Source organism: Eretmochelys imbricata, chromosome 6 (genome assembly GCF_965152235.1).
Source record: "Eretmochelys imbricata isolate rEreImb1 chromosome 6, rEreImb1.hap1, whole genome shotgun sequence".
Taxonomy (NCBI): Eukaryota; Metazoa; Chordata; order Testudines; family Cheloniidae; genus Eretmochelys; species Eretmochelys imbricata.
Genome location: NC_135577.1, coordinates 47621759 through 47642250, shown reverse-complemented (window position 1 = coordinate 47642250; position 20492 = coordinate 47621759).

The following is a 20492-nucleotide window of genomic DNA, read 5'->3' as shown; positions in this document are numbered from 1 at the left end:
ATTGACACAAAGCTTTAAGTTGAGAAGAGAAGGTGTCAGAAAAAGCCAATAGATTTTCTCTTATAACCTGTGTTTTTCTAGGACTTTCACAACTCTAGATTTCTCAGGAGGGTTAAAAGGCTGCAAAACAAACCTGGCCTAAGGAAAGGTAAATGTCATGCAGCCTCCCTGGAGAGAGAAAGAGAGAGAGAAATTAAATAATAATTTTAATATTACTTTAAAAAGGGGGGTTGATGTTGTTTCGGTCACTTTCACAGCACAGACAACACTGCCATTACAGCATATACACCACTGGAGATTAATGGACTTTGCCCTCTTGAAATCTGACACCTGCAGCATCCCACCCCTCTTCTAGCCCTCCACAAAAAACAAAAAACCCAGCAAGAGAAGCCTCAAAACCCTGCATGCCTTCCCCTGGGGTGCCCGCCACTAAATGCAGAGCTGGGAGGAACACTAGAGAGGGGCTTTTTTATTTATTTTTAAAGAATGAACAATGCTAGGTATATCTGAGACATTTGTTTATCCAACTACCAATCCCTTCAACCCATGGGACTAAATTGCCCGGAGTAACTAGAGATTATGGATGCTTCAATTTTTGGGTGCCCATGCTTTTAAAGCAGGGAATAATTTTCAGAGTGCTGAAAATCAGGCCCGTTTATAAGGTCAAGTGAGAGACTCCAAAACTCAATGGTCACTTGAGAATTCAGGCCACGAATCTTTTGATTTTTGGCTACTTCCACTGCTTACAACCACTCTGCTGTGGATTATGAAGATATAAACTGATAGTTATAGCTTCAGGTGGGAGGAATAGGCAGAAGTATCTGATGAACCCCTTAGGAGTAAGATGCACTTTTTCTTCAAACATTAAAGTGAGCTATCAGCATATAAAACAAAATAGTATGTATGTAGTTTTTTTCCCTGAAATTTCTGTAGGAAGGAATTGTGTTTTAATTCTGAAAATAATCTTGTGCTTTTTCTATTCTCCCTCTGCTCATGGCTAATTATTGCACAGTAGTGATGAAAAGATCAGATCTGAATCTGAACTTCTCCAAAGTGTCTGAAGGTGTTTTGATCTGGGCTTTTTTCCTGCTCCATTTTAATGACAGAGGCCAGCTACAAAGTCTGGATTCTGGTTACAGCATGGAGCAGCATTTTGGTTCATACATCTCTCTGGATAACTGGGCTGTATGTTCTAATCAATGTGTTCTTGCCTGGTTGGTTCATCTGTGTCATAAACCATTACTGTTGTACAGTAATTATAGAGCCACTGAAGGAAGTGGGTAAACGGGGTTCATGACAGTCAGCAGTACATATGCTATTGTGAGCATGGAGCAGGCAGCTACAGTTCTATCAATAGAATAGCGTTGGACATGTTCCTTTGTGTGCTTTTGGATTTACTCCGCAAGAAAATGTGCCTTGATCATCAGCAGTGATGAAAAGGAAATTTAACCAACATACAGGGGAGCATAATGGGGTCGTGATAAAATATTGTGTTTTCAGATCTCTGCCAGAGCCAGAGTTTCCTTGAATTCTACCACTGCAGCTCTGGGGATTTTTCTGTGCTTGAATTCTATGGACAGCTCCATCAGTGATTTTGTACATTTTGTTAGAGCACCGTAAGCAAACTGGACACAGTGCCCTTTGGTCAATCTGTCCAGTTAAGGTATTGCCATTATTGTGGGCCCTGTTTTTCAGTGGGCCATAGGCTAGTCAGTCAGTCAGTTTCACAGCAATTGCTGCCACCTTTTTTTAAATCACTCAAGTTGAGAAATCTATCAAAAGAGGATATATACATTTTTTTTTTTAAATTTGCTCTGCTTCAGTATTATGAAAATTTATTTGGTACAAAACTTTGGTTTGGATTTAAACCGATCCATTTTGAAGTTCTGGCTTCATCTCCATTATGTAGCCTGATCTGTTGATTTATGTATTAATTATATTGGTTACTTAAGAATTCCCAGTTATCACTGTGAGGGTTGACAGGTTCTTCTCCCAAGATCAGGCCCAGTATTATTAAAATTATTCTAGTTGGGAATCCCAATGTGCACAGGTGCAACGCTCATGCTATAGGAACTCTTCTATATTTACATATAGTTTATTAGTACATTAAGCAAAGTCACAAACCCTCTAACTCAGTAAAGTAAATAGGGACACTACAGAATATACATCTGAACATCCATCTACTCACATCATCCCTTGCAGAACAACCTGAAAAGTTAGCTGTTGTCTTTCTCATCACCATCACCTTCCTCATTATCACCAGTGGCCATCGTTCTGGCACCTCCCGGGGCTGCATCTCTCCCTCCAACTGCCCACAGGCTGGGATGCAACTTTTATAATACGTTACACCAATGCTACTATATCTAATGCATATTCAGTAGATTTTTCCCCTTTTCATTGTATTTCCTCAATCTACTAATGTTGAGGTGTCCTTCTATACACGGTTAGTATATTCATACATGTAACTACCATTTCAGCTCATGATCATATCTGCCATCCCTTGCTTAAGCAGATTTCTGGTTATTACTTCCATGTTCCTTGAAGTAGCATTTACTGGAACAATCTATCCCCAACCATGGAGCAAGTTCTTCTTAGTTCCTAAAATCTGAAGGTAACCATCGATCTCTGCTAAGGATTATGGCCTACTTAACCACACTTATGCTAATTTATACTTCCTGTAATATCTTATAGGATACTGGCCTGTAGGTTTCTTGCATTACAGTTGAATATAATAAAGGCAAGCTAGTCCTATGGACTACAAATAGCTCTTTCCAAGTTAGCTCACCCTAGTTACTTTGCACTCAGTACTTTTCACCTGCATTGCATTTTTACTAACTGTTGCAACGATTTCTAATAGTGAATCCTTACAACGCTGCAGGGAGAGGAGGGAAGGAGAGGGCATTATCGGGGAAACTAGGTCAAAGAGCTAAAGTTATTTTGTCCAAGGGCACAGTGGGAGTCAGTGTCAGTATTTTAACATGGCACTTCATGTCTGAGTACTCTGCTCAAACTAGTGCCCATCCCTTTCAGCTGAATATCCAGTACACCTGTTAAACTCTAGGCATAGTATCAATATTTTAATACACAATACAAATCTAAGTTGCCAGCGTCCACAATAGAATTCACCAAGCCTCAAAAATAAACTCACTCAGCACATCCCTCAGAAAAATCCTGCAAGAATAGGCTTTCCAATTTGCCCTCCAGGCCAACAAATCTGGACTCCATCAGACTAAAGGTGGTGGGAATGAATTTCAGTTAAAGGGCCTTTGTTGTTGTTGTTAATTATTATTTATTATATCAACACTAGAGTCCCCAGCTGAGATTAGAGTCTCATTGCGCTAGGTAATGTAGACACACAAAGTAAGAGACAGTGCCCTGAACATCTTACAATCTAAATAGACAAGAAAAAAGGGTAGGGGTGAGGCTCATTCTCTAAAATTTTGCAGATGGGGTGCAAGAGAGAACCAAGAAAATAGTGACTTGCTCAAGATCATCCAAGGTGTCTGTGGTGGTGAATAAAAGCTCCTTAGTCCCAGTCTAGTGCCTTAATAACAAGACCATCCTTCTTATCCTTTGAGTATTACCAGCCCTGAGACCCACAAATCTAGGAACTCTGTCAGCTTGACGATCTCGTGTTCTCCCAACTGCTGTGATGAGTGTAAAAGGACCCAAACTTTGAATTATACCCAGAAATGAAGTGAAAACCAGGGCAGTCTCTGGAACACAGGTGTAATAATCTCCTTATGTGAAGCATGCCTGACCCAGATTGTGCAGTAGCTGAAGCTTGAGTAGATATCCGTATGTAGCCCGTCACACTAATCTGTCTGGATACACAAAAGTGTGAAGGATTGTGGCAAGGTACATATAAAGTAATGGTCACAGCCTCCTAGTCCAGCACAATCATATAATGTAGGACTTTACCCTCTTTCACTGAAACGTTTGGGATGGAAGGGACCTCGAGAAGTCATCTAGTCTATTCCCCCACTGTGAGGCAGAGCCAAGTAAACCTAGACCATCTATGACAGGTGTTTGTCTAACCTATTCTTAAAAACCTCCAATCATGGGGATTCCACAATCTCCCTTGAAAGCCTATTCCAGACTTAATGAACCTCATGGTTGGCAAACTTCTTTTTTTTTTCTTCTAATATTTAACCTAAATCTCCCTTGCTGCAGGTTAAGCCCATTACTTCTTGTCCTACCTTCTCTGGACATTGAGAACAATCTAGCACCATCCTCTTTATAACAGCCTATAATGTATTTGAAGACTGTATTAGGTCATCCCTCAGTCTTCTTTTCTGAAGACTAAACATGCTCAATTTTTTTAACTTTTCCTGATAGATCAGATTTTTCTAAACCTTTTATCATTTTTGTTGCTTTCCTCTGGACTATCTCTAGTTTGTGCCACACTTTAGGAAAGATGTGGACCCAAAATTGGACACAATACTCCATCTGAGGCCTCACCAGTGCCAAGTACTGTGGAACGATTACCTCCCATGTCTTACATACAATACTGCGGTTGAAATACTCCAAAATGATATTAATCTGCATCAGTGTTGGCTCATATTCAATGTGTGAGCCACTATAACCCCAGATCCTTTTCTGCAGAACTGCTGACTAGCCAGTTATTCTCCATTTTGTAGTTGTGCATTTGATTTTTTTTCTTCCTAAGTGAAGTACTTTGCACTTATATTTACTGGTTTTCATCTCGTTGATTTCAGACCCATTCTCCAGTTTGTTGAATCATTTTGAATTCTAATCCTGTTCTCCAAAATGCTGGCATCCCCTTCCAATTCAGTGTCATTTACAAATTTTATAAGCATATTCTCCATACCATTATCCAAGTCATTTATGAAGATGTTGAGTAGTAATGGACCTGGGACAGACACGTGTGGGACCCCACTGGATACGTTCTTCTAGTTTGACAGCCAACCATTGATAACTACTTTTGACTACTGTCTTTCAATCAGTTGTGCACCTACTTTGTAGTAATTTCTTCTAGATCACATTTTCCTGGTTTACTTATGAGAATGTCAGGAGCATTATTAAAATAAAGATAAATCATGTCTACGGCTTCTCTTCCCCCGCCTCCACCCCGCATCCACTAGGCCAGCAATCCTCTCAAAGAAGATCCGGTAAGTCTGGCTGGTGTGGTCTTGAAAAGTCGATGTTGGCTATTATTTCTCACCCGACTATCCTCTAGGTGCTTGCAAATTGATTATTTAATAATTTGTTCCAGTATCTTTCCAGGTACTGAAGTTAGGCTGTCTGATCTGTAATTCCCCAGGTTGTCGTTGTTCCCCTTTTTAAAGAAAGGTACTATGTTATGGGCAGGGATGGTGTCCCTAGCCTCTGTTTGCCAGAAACTGGGAATGGGTGACAGGGTATGGATCTCTTGATGATTACCTGTTCTGTTCATTATCTCTGGGACACCTGGCATTGGCCACTGCCAGTAGACAGGATAGTGGGCTAGATGGACGTTTGGTCTGACCCAGTATGGCCACCCTTATGTTCCTATGTTTGCCCCTCTCCAGTTCTCTGGGACCTCAACCTTCCTTCATGTATTCTCAAAAATAATTATTATGGTTCTGAGATTGCTTCAGCTAGTTCCTTAAGTACCCCAGGTTACATTTTAATCAGGTCCTGCCTACCTGAATACATCTAACATATTTAAATATTCTTTAAACGTTTCCCCCTACATTCTGGCTTGTGGTCTTTCCCCCTTATTAATAGTAATTGTGCTAAGCATTTGGTAACCATTCACCTTTTTAGTGAAGACTGAAGCAAAATAGTCATTAAACACTTCAGCCTTCTTGGTATCCTCTGTTGTTAACTCTCCTTCTCGCCAAGTATAGGAACCTACACTTTTGTTAGTCTTTCTCTTACTCCGAATGTACTTATAGAACCTTTTCTTAGTATCTTTTATGTCCTTTGCTATATGTAACTCATTTTGTGTCTTAACCCTTCTAATTTTGTCCCTACATGCTTGCACTATTCCTTTGTACTCATCCTCAGCAATTTGTCTGTGTTTCCACCTTTTGTAAAATTCCTTTTTGATTTTCAGGCCATTGAAGAGCTTCTGATGCAGCCATATTGGCCTCTTACTATTCTTCCTATCTTTCCTTCACATCTGGATAGTTTGCTGTTGTGATCATGTTGATCTTTCTCAGTCCTCTCAAAGGCCCATAAGGTATATTTGGTTAGATGGGGATTGTGAAATGAAGGGGGAGGGGTGGAATGGGGGATAAAAGGGGGGCACTCTCATCAACTTAACTTGGCAGGTTGTACAGTGGGGGCAATAAGAAGACTGGCTGAGCACTGGAGCAGAAACAGGACTTGTGCATTGCACAGAGTAGAGCTTGTGAGAAAGCTATGTGCACGTGAATGTGGTTGATGTATTTACGTACCTATAATCAAAAGCATATACATATTCTTGTGTATAAAATGTCTCGTATTTAAAACATCTCTTCCTCTCACTTCTTCCTCACCCCCTTCTCCACCAAGAAAAATAAAGGAGTCAGCAGTGCATTTCACTTGGCTACAGGGCTATGATCGAAGTACATCAATGGGTTGCTACAATTAGGTGGTGGTAAAAGGTGGTGTATGCAGTAAAGAGAATTCACTGTATAGAGTATAATGATTACTACACTGCTTTATGTAAACCTATAGCTACACTGTGAGTCAGAAAAATATATCTGATTCCTGTTAGTTTCTTCCAGATTTTGCACAAATCTTTGCAAGTCTAATTTCTTCCCCTCCTCCTCCAGCCCCTGCGTATCTCACATTGAGAAGCTGTGTTCCCATGAACAGCAGCATGGAAACAGAAGCGGGAGCATGAGGTAGTACCTGAGGGATTTTTGCCAAGATGTTACACATGGGTCTCTTCAAAGGCCAGCTGCAGAATTTGCAGATGCCACTTTATCTTTCTGTGGCGTGCCTTGGTCCTCTGGGCTGCTGTTTACATTGTCTTGGCTCGCTGCAGTTGTGTGAAATTTCAAACTGATACGAAAGCTTGCTATAGATGCTAATAACAATTTGGCTGTAGATAGAAATCTCTCAGGCTCTGTCTACAACTATATTTATGCAAAACAAGAATATTGGACATTCACATGTCCACTCTCTTCCTCTTTTCTGAGACCATCTGGGTGGAAGCTATTTGTTAAGTCATCTTGCTCATTGTCTCTCTGTCATAAATATAAAGGGAAGGGTAAACCCCTTTGAAATCCCTCCTGGCCAGGGGAAAGCTCCTCTCACCTGTAAAGGGTTAAGAAGCTAAAGGTAACCTCGCTGGCACCTGACCAAAATGACCAATGAGGAGACAAGATACTTTCAAAAGCTGGGAGGAGGGAGAGAAACAAAGGGTCTCTGTCCGTCTATATGCTGGTTTCTGCTGGGGATAGACCAGGAATGGAGTCTTAGAACTTTTAGTAAGTAATCTAGCTAGGTATGTGTTAGATTATGATTTCTTTAAATGGCTGAGAAAAGAACTGTGCTGAATAGAATAACTATTTCTGTCTGTGTATCTTTTTTGTAACTTAAGGTTTTGCCTAGAGGGATTCTCTGTTTTCAATCTAATTACTCTGTAAGGTATCTACCATCCTGATTTTACAGGGGGGATTTCTTTATTTCTATTTACTTCTATTTCTATTAAAAGTCTTCTTGTAAGAAAACTGAATGCTTTTTCATTGTTCTCAGATCCAAGGGTTTGGGTCTGTGGTCACCTATGCAAATTGGTGAGGCTTTTTATCCAACATTTCCCAGGAAAGGGGGGGTGCAAGTGTTGGGAGGATTGTTCTTAAGATCCAAGGGTCTGGGTCTGTAGTCACCTAGGCAAATTGGTGAGGCTTTTTACCAAACCTTGTCCAGGAAGTGGGGTGCAAGGTTTTGGGAAGTATTTTGGGGGGAAAGACGTGTCCAAACAGCTCTTCCCCAGTAACCAGTATTTGTTTGGTGGTGGTAGCGGCCAATCCAAGGACAAAGGGTGGAATATTTTGTACCTTGGGGAAGTTTTGACCTAAGCTGGTAAAGATAAGCTTAGGAGGTCTTTCATGCAGGTCCCCACATCTGTATCCTAGAGTTCAGAGTGGGGGAAGGAACCTTGACACTCTCTGACTCTGGTCTGATAAAGGAGAAGCATGATGATCTACTTGGAGTGAGCAGGACATCAAATTAGCATTACAAGGAGGTGCACTGATTCACGGATAGATCTTTGGACCTTGTCACTTGCTTTGCCCAGTGTTATTTTTCAAACATGAGTTGTTGGGCTCCAGATGCCCTCGATGGAAAATTCTGAGGAATATGTCTGCACTCAGGAATTCCTTTCCCTTTTTGGACATTTTCATTTTCTGACTCTCTAGATTTTTCCATCGTTCCACTATATGAAATAAATGTGTCAAAGTTGTATATCTGCATAAACCTGCAATGTATGCAGTGTGCTTTTTTTCAGATATCCCAGGTGGTCTTGCGGTTCAAATGCTCAAGACTGGGAGTCATAGGAGATGGGTTCTGTGCCTGGCTCTGCTACAAACATCCTGCATCAGTTCTTGGTAGTCTTCCCATCAGTAAATACATATTTCCCTCACCATATTGGGTGTCTAACTAAGGCTGATTTTGTAGGTGTGTAAATTTCAGCAAAAAAGGATTTTGCTATTTTTGAGAATGAGGAGAAGAAAATTTTATTTTGCCCTTATTAAATTCTTACAACTATTTCATTGAGAAGCTCTATTGCCTCCATGTTTTGGAGCAGGGACTTGAAATTTGGCATATGTATATAAAGTAAAGTGGGATTTTCTAAGTTTCCAAGGAGGTTAGCCACCTAATGCTCTTGAAAACCCTTGTATGCTCTTGAAAATCCTATCCACAGTGTTTTAATATTATATATTTAATTGTATATATGCAGATGTACATGTGAGTGTGTTGGTTTTAATACTGGCATTGTAGTTTCTTACATTGTGCACTCACCTGCAATGGACTGTAACAAAGGTGTTACACTAATCTGACCCTCTGTTTATCTTCATTGAAGCACTACTCAGTCTACTGCTGTTTCTGTTCTTTGATCTTGTTGTGAAGTGTTTTGAGATACCTTACCTATAAACTTTGCCATGATACTAAATTCTGTTGTGTTTTCCATTGCAGAGTTCTAGAGCTTACTCCTCTGCATCACACGCAGAAGCAAGAGGGAGAAGAGGCATTGGTCTGGGCTGGAAGATTAGTTGTAAGATCATAGTCAAAATAACAGATAACATTGCCATAATGTGTAGGCAATAAAATGGCCCTGCTAATACTGTTCTTCGGATTCTATGTTCTTGGAAGCTGTTGTAAACTTAGTGCTTTGTAAAGGGTGACTAATAGCCTTGCGGGTGGAAGTTCTCAATTTATCCAAAGAACGGGTATAATGCAATCTTTTGGCTTGCTGCTAATGTGCCATATTCCTGACCTAATGGAACAATTTTTGAGGCCTGAGTTCTTCAGTCTCCCCTTGCCATTCAATCCCTGACCTCTCAACTGAGAGAGACAAGGAAATCATTTTTGACTGGAGATTTTTAAATATATATTTTTCAATAGGGAATTGGATTTAGATCAGCAAATCATTTCATATGAGTCATGGGGCAGTAGAGTTGTTAGACTATTTTAAATGAAAATATTTTTCATTAAGAGATGGCCTTTTATTATGGAAACTTTTAAAACATTGCATTTTTTCATTTCCCCCCCACAACTCTAGAAAAACAAGTTTTATTCTTTTTTGGTTTAGTTTTCATTCTCCACCTCCCATTCAGTAGCAAAATGGAAAAAGCTAAATAGGGGGAAGACAGAGGAGGAACCAAAATCTCAAGATTTCAACACCAAAATTTTCAATAAAAATGTTTGACAAAATTTCAAAGAGATGAAAAATCTTTCTTTTTCAAAACCCATGTAACAAAAGTAATTCTTCTTCTTTCACAAAACTCTTGGTCATTTTCCAACAAGCTCTACTAAACAGCCATCAAATAGCATGTACCTTTTGTCTCTGCCAATCCTGGGCATTATTTGAACTAGTGATTTAGAAGTGAAAGGTTCTTTAGTCTTTCACTATTGTTTATCATCTCCTGAGCCATCCAGTCCTTTCGGAAACTGTCTGTGTGTTTGAGCTACTTTTCAGACCCAAGAGTGAATGATAGAGAAGTGACTATTATCTTGGTGGAAAAAAAGCAATGCTGACAAAGAAGAGGGAAATTACAAACAAACAAACAGGAGAAACCAATGTTTTTATATGTTTTGCAGCTATAGCTGAAAAAAATGTATGGCTTCTCCCCTCCCTTCCCCCGCCCCCAAAAGTGGTGTATGCTGCTAAATTTTGCCAGGCTGACATGGAGAATAACTTGCTGCAGAAAAGACACCAGCTTCAAAGTAAATCAAGGTGACTCGTAATCCTCTGAATGATTTAGCACTGGTGCTATCAGATAGTCTTTCATGTTCTGTAGCTAGAGGAAGAGCAGAGAGTGCAGACAGGCTTGAGAAGAGCACTGTTACAGGCCTCTTTTTCCTTACTAACATTGTTCATGAAGTCGATCAGTGGCTAGTTAAAAGTAATTTGGACTGAACTGGACCAGTTGCTGACACACACCCTTAATCTTTATGGTAGGTACATGTGGAATAGTTTGGGGGTGGAGATGGCGTAAAGAGGGGAGGAAAAATATCAGACTTCCTTGAACAGCCACGTGTGGAAGCTTGATCTGTGATCATGCATAATTAGCTGTGAGCTTTTGCACCCAGTGGGCCATGGGTCTTTGAAGCATTAAGGACCCTGTATAATATATGAAACAATGAAATAATACATAGTATGTGATGAAATTGGAACCAAAACATGAAGTGTAGTGATACATTACTAAAAGCGACCCTGATAGGTCTGTGAGCAAGCTGCACATTTATGAGCTCGAGGAAAAGCATGACACATTCTCTCACTCAGACTGTACCCACCTGTGGTTCATGCTCAGATGCTCAATAATTGAAGAGACTTAGGTGGAGCTTTAAAACACATTAAATTATTAATATGTATTTTTAAAAGACAAAAAGTCAACATGCCAAGTGTTCACAAGAGCATCTTGCATAGTAATTGAGTACAATAGTTAAAGAAATAACAAAATAGTAGGTAAACGGCTAAAAGAAACTAGATTCTGAACAAAAACTATCTTTTAAGTACTATTTATACAGGCCTTTGTGTGTAAGAATATCGCAGCACTGTGCAAAGACTATTCTTCCCATTGACTCTGTGGTTGGCAGTCATATTTTACAGAAGGTGGAAATCAAGAGCAAAATTTTCAGAGAAATGTCCTCTAATTTTAGGAGTCTTGACTCTTTGGTGCCCAAATTGAGGCACAAAAACCTGACTTCCCAAAGGTGCTGAACAAGCTCCCACTGATTGTTTTTTGTCTCAACCTGGGCACCCCAAATTAAGACACTTCTTTTGGAAGCATGGTCATCATGAGTGATTTGACTGCATTTTAACACACTGAGTCAGAATCAAAACCAGAGACAGAACCTAGGAATCCTGATATCTAAGCCAAATTTTTGAAAAGTGACTAGGAATTGTGGGTATCACAATTTTTAGATGCCTTATTTGAGATACCTTGAAGGGCCTTGATTTTCAGAAAGTGCTGAGCACCCATCTTCTGCAAGGCAGACCCCCTTCAAGTGTCTCAAGGTAGGAACCCAACATCACTAATTACTTGGCCCCAGTGTCCAAAACTTCTTAGGTTTGGTCTTCAGAATACTGACTTTCAACTGAAATATTGTGGAATTATACTTGTCAGTGTAAACCTTGCCTGATGTTACTTCAAAGCAAGACTGGGTGAACTATAAAGTGACAGTTTTTGAGTGTTTGGGTTTATTTTGAAGACTGAACCAAATACTGAGTACCTCTTTGTTGGGATCTTTCTCAGAAATACCTCTCAATAAATCCTCCCAATTAAATTTAGATACAGTGGGAGTCTCTGGTGTCCAATGTGGGATGCCCATGCAAAGGGAAAAGCAAGTAAAACAAAGCCATGTCAGTTTGTGCAGTGGGCAAAACACAAGAAATAAACGGCTTGCCAAACAGGGAAAAACTTAGGAAGGAAAACTCCTTAAATGTTTAAATCTTTCAAAAAGGTTTTGGAAATGGCCTGGTCTAGTATTTACAGTGTAGGATAGGTGAGTTTATCATGTCTTATTTGTACTGCAGTAGCACCCAGAAGCCCAAGCCAAGGACCAGGACCTATCTGTGCTCTACACTGTGCAAATAGAGAATAAACAGATGGTTCCTGCCCCGGAGAACTTACAATCTAAGCATAAGACAAGAGATGGATACAAACAGATGTGGGGAGTGCAATGAAACAGACAACATTTGTCAGTAAAAGGCAGTGGGCTCAATACACCAGCACCCATGGTCACATTTTTTTGTAGCCATCGTGGCAGTGAAGAGGGATTTGACGGAGAACAACAAAGTGGCTTTGGGAATGTTTAAGGGAAGCTCCTCCCAGGCACGAGGGGAGTGTTAAGGAAAGCATGAAGGTGCTTGTTTGAAAATTTAACAAGTGGGTAACAGAGGCTAACATTGTGGGCCAATTGGAGGCCAGGGTCAAGTTTTCAATACTGAATGAGAGATGATAGGCTGTGAAGGGTCCTGAAATTGAAGATAAGTTTGATATACTAGAAAAGTGCAAGCCAGCGAAGGGATTCAAAGAGAAGGGTGATGTGGTCAAAGCAAGGGGCTACGAAAATGGTCTTTTCAGCACCATTCTAAACAGAAATCCGTGGGACAAGATTGCATTTGTTGAGATCGGAGAAAAGGATGTTGCAATAATTGAAACATGAGATGAGAGTCTGGATGAGACTTTTAGTTGGGAGTGCTTTGAGGGGAAGAGAAATTAAGAGCTCTGTTTTAGCCCTGTTGAGTTATGTTATGAAATTAGTCAAGCCATTGCGGTTATGCTGATAACCTATACCAGTTTAAATTCACACCTTGGCTTATACCTGTATAACTTTCCAGTGTAGACAAGTCCATAGAATTTATTACCTTCTCCATGGACAGTAAATCTCTCTCGGTACCTTGGGCTAGTAGCGCAGTGCCTCAAGGTCACAACAAAGATTAGGGTTCCATTGTACTAGGGACTGTGAAAATGCATGGTAAGGCCTGGTCCACATACAGTTTTGGTACTGATTTAACTATTTCAGATAGCCATGTGATTTTTATTTTTTTAATAGAGGAAATTAAATTGGTCCAGGCCTTAATATGGATGGCAGTATGAGGATGCCTTACACCTGTGTAGCTTATTCCCCTAAATTTACAATTATAAACACAGAGATTAAAATTAGTCCCATTTTACAGATGGAGAACTAAAACACAGAGTTTAAATGACTTGCCCAAGGTCACACAGGAAATCTGGGATTAAAGGTGCTCTGTAAAATCTCTGCGATATTATTGATGTTTTATTAGTGCAGCGTTAAAGAGCATATTCAAACATATTTGGGAGAGTCTGCTGAATTATGATCTTTGATGATGTCCATCCACACTCTTCCCCTCTTAGTATTACTGCCATTCAAGCCTTAACCAGATCAAGAAGTCACTGGCACATGCACAAAGAAACCCAGTCTGAGAATGTTCTTGATACAAGTAGTCTGGCTTCAGTTTTTCAGCTTTTGCATAGATTGATCAATGTGAACTTTTGCTGCTATATTTTGCCCATTTGATGCTACAGCTCTGCATGTGTGGAAGTTATGGGTCAGAGTCTCTGCTGTGATCCAGCCCCTTTGAAATATTGTGACAGTGCAATGGATCCCTAAAGCATCTAGGATCCCCCCACCATGCGATAATCTGCAGCTGGCATAGCTGGACTCTACCACCATATGCCCATTGCCCCCAGTAAAGGAGGTGAAGGTGGAATGCTTCTACAGTTTGGCTATATTCTCCTTTTGTATTCATAAGCTAGTATTAGACAGTTAGTCACCATCACTATATGGTATAGTGCTGTCCTAATACACTAATATACCTTGGAAATGACACATGGGTGAAGGCTAAAAGTTGAGAGTGAAACCCTCTTTGATTTAAAATAAACTTATACTTTGGTCAGAGGAGATGACATAAGGAAGAAAAAGGAGCTTTTGTTGTGTACAGCTGAATTTTAAATACCCAAAACACCTTCCGGGAGGTGCATTAAGAAATATATAAGTAATGTTTAAATGGCCTGATTCTGGTCTTGTTGAAATTTAAAAATAGGGAACGAATGCCATTATCTTCAGCGGAAGCTGGATAAGCCCCATACTGCCCTGATGGATACATATGCCACCATTTTACATTGCTACAGATGAAAGTCTACACTATCAAAAATGACTGACACCCCATAAAGGTTATTAAAATAAGCTGATTACTCACTGAAACCTGCCTGAGTGATGATGCAGCTTTTCCAGAATGTACACATGGTATCCCCACAGCCCATCTGACCTGGAAAACTCACTTCCTTGTAGCTTCAGATGCAGACACTTCTATTGCCTTCTCTCTGAACTCCTGACCACTAGACTCTTTATGGTTGTGGAATGGAGGGAAAGGTTTTATTATGGTGATTGGGATAGTGCTAAGGCTGGATCTGGTGCCCACTGAAATTAATGGAAAAACTTTAATGGACTTCAGTGGATGTGGACTGGGCTCCTAATAACAATGGATGTATGAATGGAAGGGACTTGAAGCACTGGATATGCTCTATTTATAATTAAATGGTATCTCTCTCACTAAATATGTCCTGTCTGTCTGATTTCTTACTTTGTAACATTTTCCCGTAGTAAGCCAGAGACTCCAATCCAATTTGATGTTATGGAAATTCCTCTGTGGCCAGGGGAAATGTCTGGTCAAATGAAGAAATATGTAACTATGCGTTAAATAGCTGTGAAGAGCATGAGTGCCTGACCAATGGTACAGAAATCTCTTCCAGATGCTTCCAGCTGATCCCCCATTTCCCAAATTTCATTATTTCTTGTGGCTTTCACTGAAGGAGTTACATTTCCTTGGGACTGGGTCTTTTGACCATGAGAACTCCTGAGTTTGCCAATTCTCTGAATGTGCAAGTACCTGCCACTGAGTTATTCAGGTTAAAGCAGACAAAGACAGGTAAACCAAAAAGTGTCCAGTCCGGTTAGTAAAAAACATAAGCCTGAGGCATTTCACAGAAGAAAAAGTGTAAGTAATTAATGCTTTAACGATTTACTAGACTCTTCATTATCAGAGTGTAATTATCTGGACTGAGAGAAGTAAAATATCACAGAGCCTGTTAAGGTGAGGCTTCCACTTTAAAAGGGCCCAGACTTTTTGTGGACAATCACACTGTTCACAACTTGGGATTCATGTAGGTCTGGATCTTGAGAGGAGAGGAGCAGTGGGACTGGACTATGATGGACAGGATGTGCTGAGCACCTTGCTGGATCTAACCCATAAAGAAGGTTTTTAAATCTTGCTGAACCCAGAAATGTATAAAATCTATAGTCTTGCTATTAGACTTGTCAATGGGAGATGGAAGATAATTAACACATTGCTGCATGCCTTCTATTTTTGGGTTTAAATACAAGTTCTCGCCTGTATTCATTCTCTTTTATATAAAAATTAGCCTGTATGTGCACTTGCATTTTCTCCAAATGTGGAATTTCTCTACAAAATGTTTTTGGCCCAAGGCCCAGGATGGGCAGAATTTGTTTTTAGACCAACAACATGTTTAAGGTCTGACATCTTGCAACCTTGCAGAGCTAGAAATAGGAGCTTTTTAAAACTGGGGAGAGGAATTTCCCAGGTTTGCTGCTGATACTCATTTGAGTTGACCCACAAAGCTCACTCAAGTAATGTGGGTAATATAGCCACCGATAAGACCTATACTACCACCTACCCATATATATCTATGGCTGTGGATGTGTATACATGTTTACTTTAATGAAACAAATGGAAAAAGCACATGTAATCTTGTGCCCTGCATCATGTGGAAGTGACCATTCTTATAAATCTAAAAATTAAATTAAAAAAAAAATACTCCTGTAAGTCATCCCTACAAAACTCCCCTTAAATGAAATATGAAGATAAGATAATAAATTCTAAAGTGTAGTGTTAACTGAGTCAGGTTGTACATCTTTTATATATAGTTACATAAATTTTAATAACAAATTATATTAGCTCTAATTTTAACTAAGGAAATGGTAGACTACCCACGTGATTCTAACTTAAAAATCCTTCACTGTTGGAATTTACTGTGCTGTTCGAAATGATTTCTCATCTCAAACATTGCATTGAAGACAATGTTTGGCCTTTAGTTGAAAAGTACAAAAAAGAGAAAACAACGTAAATGGATGTTGATTCTTTAACGCAGGCTGCTTTCTCTGAACTTGCTGAATAGCTCTGTTCTGCAGAGGTGCCAAAAGAGAGTAGAGGAGAAAAAAAACAGAAACCCATCTGATTTTTTTCAGACTTCAACTGCTTTTCTTTTTCAATGAGAACTATAAAACAAAGCCAAGTTTTAAGTTTCTAGCAGTAGTCAATTTTGTGTTTTATGGGGGTTGCAAAAATGGCAGCTGCCAGTCGTATGAAAAGTGGGTAAATGGGATGGTGGTAGGGAATTGTATATCTGGGTGTGGTGTGTTTTCCTGCTCACATACCACACAGCAAGCCCAATCAATTTTGCTCAGGCTTTTCAGGCACCTATCCACCTGCCAAACAACACCACAACCTTTAAGATAAGATCAATAATGCAAAAGTTCAGCCAGAATCAGGAAGTTAGGGGACGTGATACTGGGATGTTTGGCTTGGGAACCGGAACTCACTTTATTATAAATATCTGTGTCTCTTTAAATGTGTTTGAGTAGTGGTGGATAGATTTAGATGTAGGTACATGAATTTTAAAATGAAATATCAGCTTTCTTCTTGTGCAGATGGGGCATGCCAATATCCATACAACCCCCCATTTATATCTGTTCTCAAGTATGTGTGTGTGGGGGGGAATCCAGTAGTGTTTTTAATTAATATATATATATAATTGTAATTTGCACATTCAAAATCTCTCCTTTTTGCTTTTCTCCCTCCTCCTACCCAAAGTATCTCAAGCTTCTCTGCAGAGGTGTGTGTGTGTGTGAGTGAGAGAGAAAAAAACCTTCTCATGCAGTTTCATTATCTGAAAGTGTAAGCTTACATTTCCAAAGGATCCCTGTTTTTCTGTATTTATTTGCTTATCTGGGAGGGGAGCAGAGGGAAGCGAAGCGATCAAGGACAAGATCAATTACTATTTTTCATCTTTGACAAAGTAATTAAGACTGTAGTGACTTGTTAATTCAATCTGAATGTCTGCTGCAGTGATGGATGCAGATTTACAGGCAGTTCTGCTTCAGTGTAGGGAAGCGATTATCACTCCAAACAGGCGGTCGGAGCGGGGAGTAGCTCCAGGAGGACGTGTTTTCTTTTTAAAAAAGACTGCGGGTACTGACTGCTACAGCGAGTGAGGGGCAAGTGCACACGGCGACCTGTGCCCCAGACGCTTACACACACGCCCCCAGAGGGCAGAGGGAGTTTTAAGCACCCCAGAGGACCACAGGGAAACGGATCCATTCACCCCTTATATGGCCAGGGAGTTCGTAACTCAGCACGTAGGGCAGAAATGGGTTGGGACATGCAGGGTTTCCCAGCCCTGCTCTCCTGTCTCTGGGCACCCGGTCTGCAGCAGGATGCCGCAGGGGCGGGGCTACCTTACTCCTTGGGCGCCTGTTTGACAGCCTCGGTGCAATGCTTAAGAGAGGGAGGAAACACACTCTGCGCTTAAAACTTTAAACTGCCCAGCTTGACCCGCATTATTCTGAGTCACTGGTGCGCCAGCTCCTGAATCTCCCCGCTCAGCCACCGTGTCAGGCTGCAGTCCTTCTCGGGGGGACTCTGTACAGTGAGGAATCGCTGCATGTCAGATCTGGTCTTATAACTGCTCTCCCCAGCCTGTACAGAGGAGACTTGGCGGGGTACCCCAAAGAAACGGGCCATGCAGTTACTCTTCCTGCTCCACACCCCCGAAACAGGCCGAGGAAAGTGTTAAAGGGGGGATCTGATGAGGAGGGAAGTTACGCAAGGGCGTGGGTGAGGGGAGCTTTAGTACTCACGAGTTCTAGCTATTTTTAACCCAAACGAGAACGATGCGTAAATGCGGGTGCTTGGTGCTCACTCTTGTGAAGGTGGCCCTGTAGCCACGCACTCGGCCAGCTCAGCCACATTTGTAAAATGCTGCACTCGAGACTTTCTACCCAACCGTAACTCTTCCTGTCCCAGAAACGAGGAGGAAATTCATGTTCCTGTTGGGCTGGGGGGTCGAGGAACTTGGCATGGAAGAAGAAAGAGGCACATGACACAAACGCAGCTAAGCAGCACAGACTTATGCCCAGGGTCCACCAGCTGGTCTTTATTATAGGTAGCGTTTTGCATTCATTGGCTTTACTGAAAGCCGCAGCACTGGGATTAGGGGGCGCCTTTCGGCGTAAACTAAAGACAACGTCGGGTCAGCCTTTTGGATCTCTGTGCAGGGAAAGAAAATTCCCATTAATTAGGATGCTGAGCGCGTTTTATTTTGAAGAGCTCTGATTGGGTTTGCTTGGCAACTCTAGGAAAGTCGGGAATTGATCTATTGAGAAAAAGGAAAAGTTGTATGAAGAGCTCAAAGCTGTATTTCTTTTGGGGTGCCTCCCCCCTTATTTTTCGTTTTGTAGCTGACACACAGGTACACTATTAGTTACTTAATTCTGTTAGAGCCCTGCTGGCTGCGGAAACTCTTTCTTCTATAACGTCTCCAGAATGCTCTTGTTTTCCCTCACAACTTTCTAACCCGAACTAGTTTACTTCCTACGTCTTGTTTTCGTGTAACTGGGAAACAAAGGTACAGTTTCCCTTCCGAGAAGTCAAACGTTTAGTTAGCTCTTCACAGCTGATGAAATAGAAAAGATTAAGAATATTTCAGAAATTGGAATTCACCATTCAATTCCTGTCCTTTTAAAAAACAAAACAAATCAACCCTGTTTGTGGAAATCCGTAGGTATCTGGAAAAGGCACTCAATTCTCTCTAACCAAAAATACTCCTTGGATTGCGGGCTTGTCGCTTTTAATTTAGTCTTTGAATGTAAAGGTATTACTATAATCTGAGGGGAAAGGTAACTGAAATAACGACCATTATCAGTTCCCTGCCTTGGAACAGGCTGGTAAAGAAATACTGAAAATATCATAGAAAGCTGCTGATGTACTGTTAAAATAAAATAAAACTAGATTCTACCCAGACTTTCCTCTATTTTCGAATCACTATAACTGGGGGGGGGGGGATGTGAAATACAGATATTTAAAAATTAACTGTGTATTTTGAGTTTCAGTATGTGTTAAACAGCAGAAGGAAGACTAAGCCTCTCCTTTAAAGTCTGAGACTGTTTCATTTGAAAGTTTTGGAACGTGATAAACATTTCCAAGAAAAATGACATTTTCTGTTCTTAGTTGCTAGCTCCGACCTCCCTCACCTTGTGGTGCTTTTTATACTTTAGTCCTGCAGATGAATTTCTGTCTATGGCTGCAGTGAGAAGGTGTAATTCAAAGCCCCGTGCTGAGTTATGATTGTGATGGGCAGTCCCTGCACCTACTTGTATAGGGCTGGGTTGCTGCTGGAGACTCCTGGGCAAAGCTGGCTGCAGGGGAGGAGCGCTCTTAAATCACCTGACTTGGAACGAAGACTAATTATGGCACAAGGCAGTAGGTAGTTTGGAAATAATGTGCGTTAATTATTAGTTTTTCTATTGAAATCCGGGTTAGTCTATAACAGAAGGGATGTAGCAGTAGCTTTTTTTTTAAAAAAAATTGTAATGTAAAGTTATATTTGCTCCCTATTAACAACAGGCGTACACTTCGGATTGACTACACTTGGCTATAACGTAGTGTGTGTATTGGGGGGGGGGAGGTTGGGAGGAAATAGAGGGCATATACATTCAAATGGAAGGACAGAGAGAGTGTTGTTTAAGGCACATCGAGATTTGTCAAAAGTAGATGTTATGATTACTTAGTTTCAAAGCAATTACACTTTTTGTGCTCAAATGCATCGAGCAGCCTCCCATAGCACCCACTTAAGAGTGATTATTAAATGCATCGATGGATTCCTTCACTGGAAAATCAATTCTATCGCCAACTTCATATCTTGACTTCTAAAGAGTTTTCGTCTTGCTTGTAAAGGACAACATCTAAAACTGCACTGAACGTTGCATTCCCTCCGTCCCCCGCCCAACTGCAGTGAAGAGGGTCTTGATGGAAAGAAATATTTCTTTACTAAGATGATTAACTTTGTGGGGTCATTCCTCTTTGATTTGTTTAGGTAGGGCTTTCACCCCTCTGTGGTGCAGTAATAATAAACACGTTACCGTGTTATTGTCTAATGGTGTAAAGTGAGGTGGAGGAAGAAGCCACTCTAAATATTATATGAATAACAATGTTTTATTGTTGGAATCAT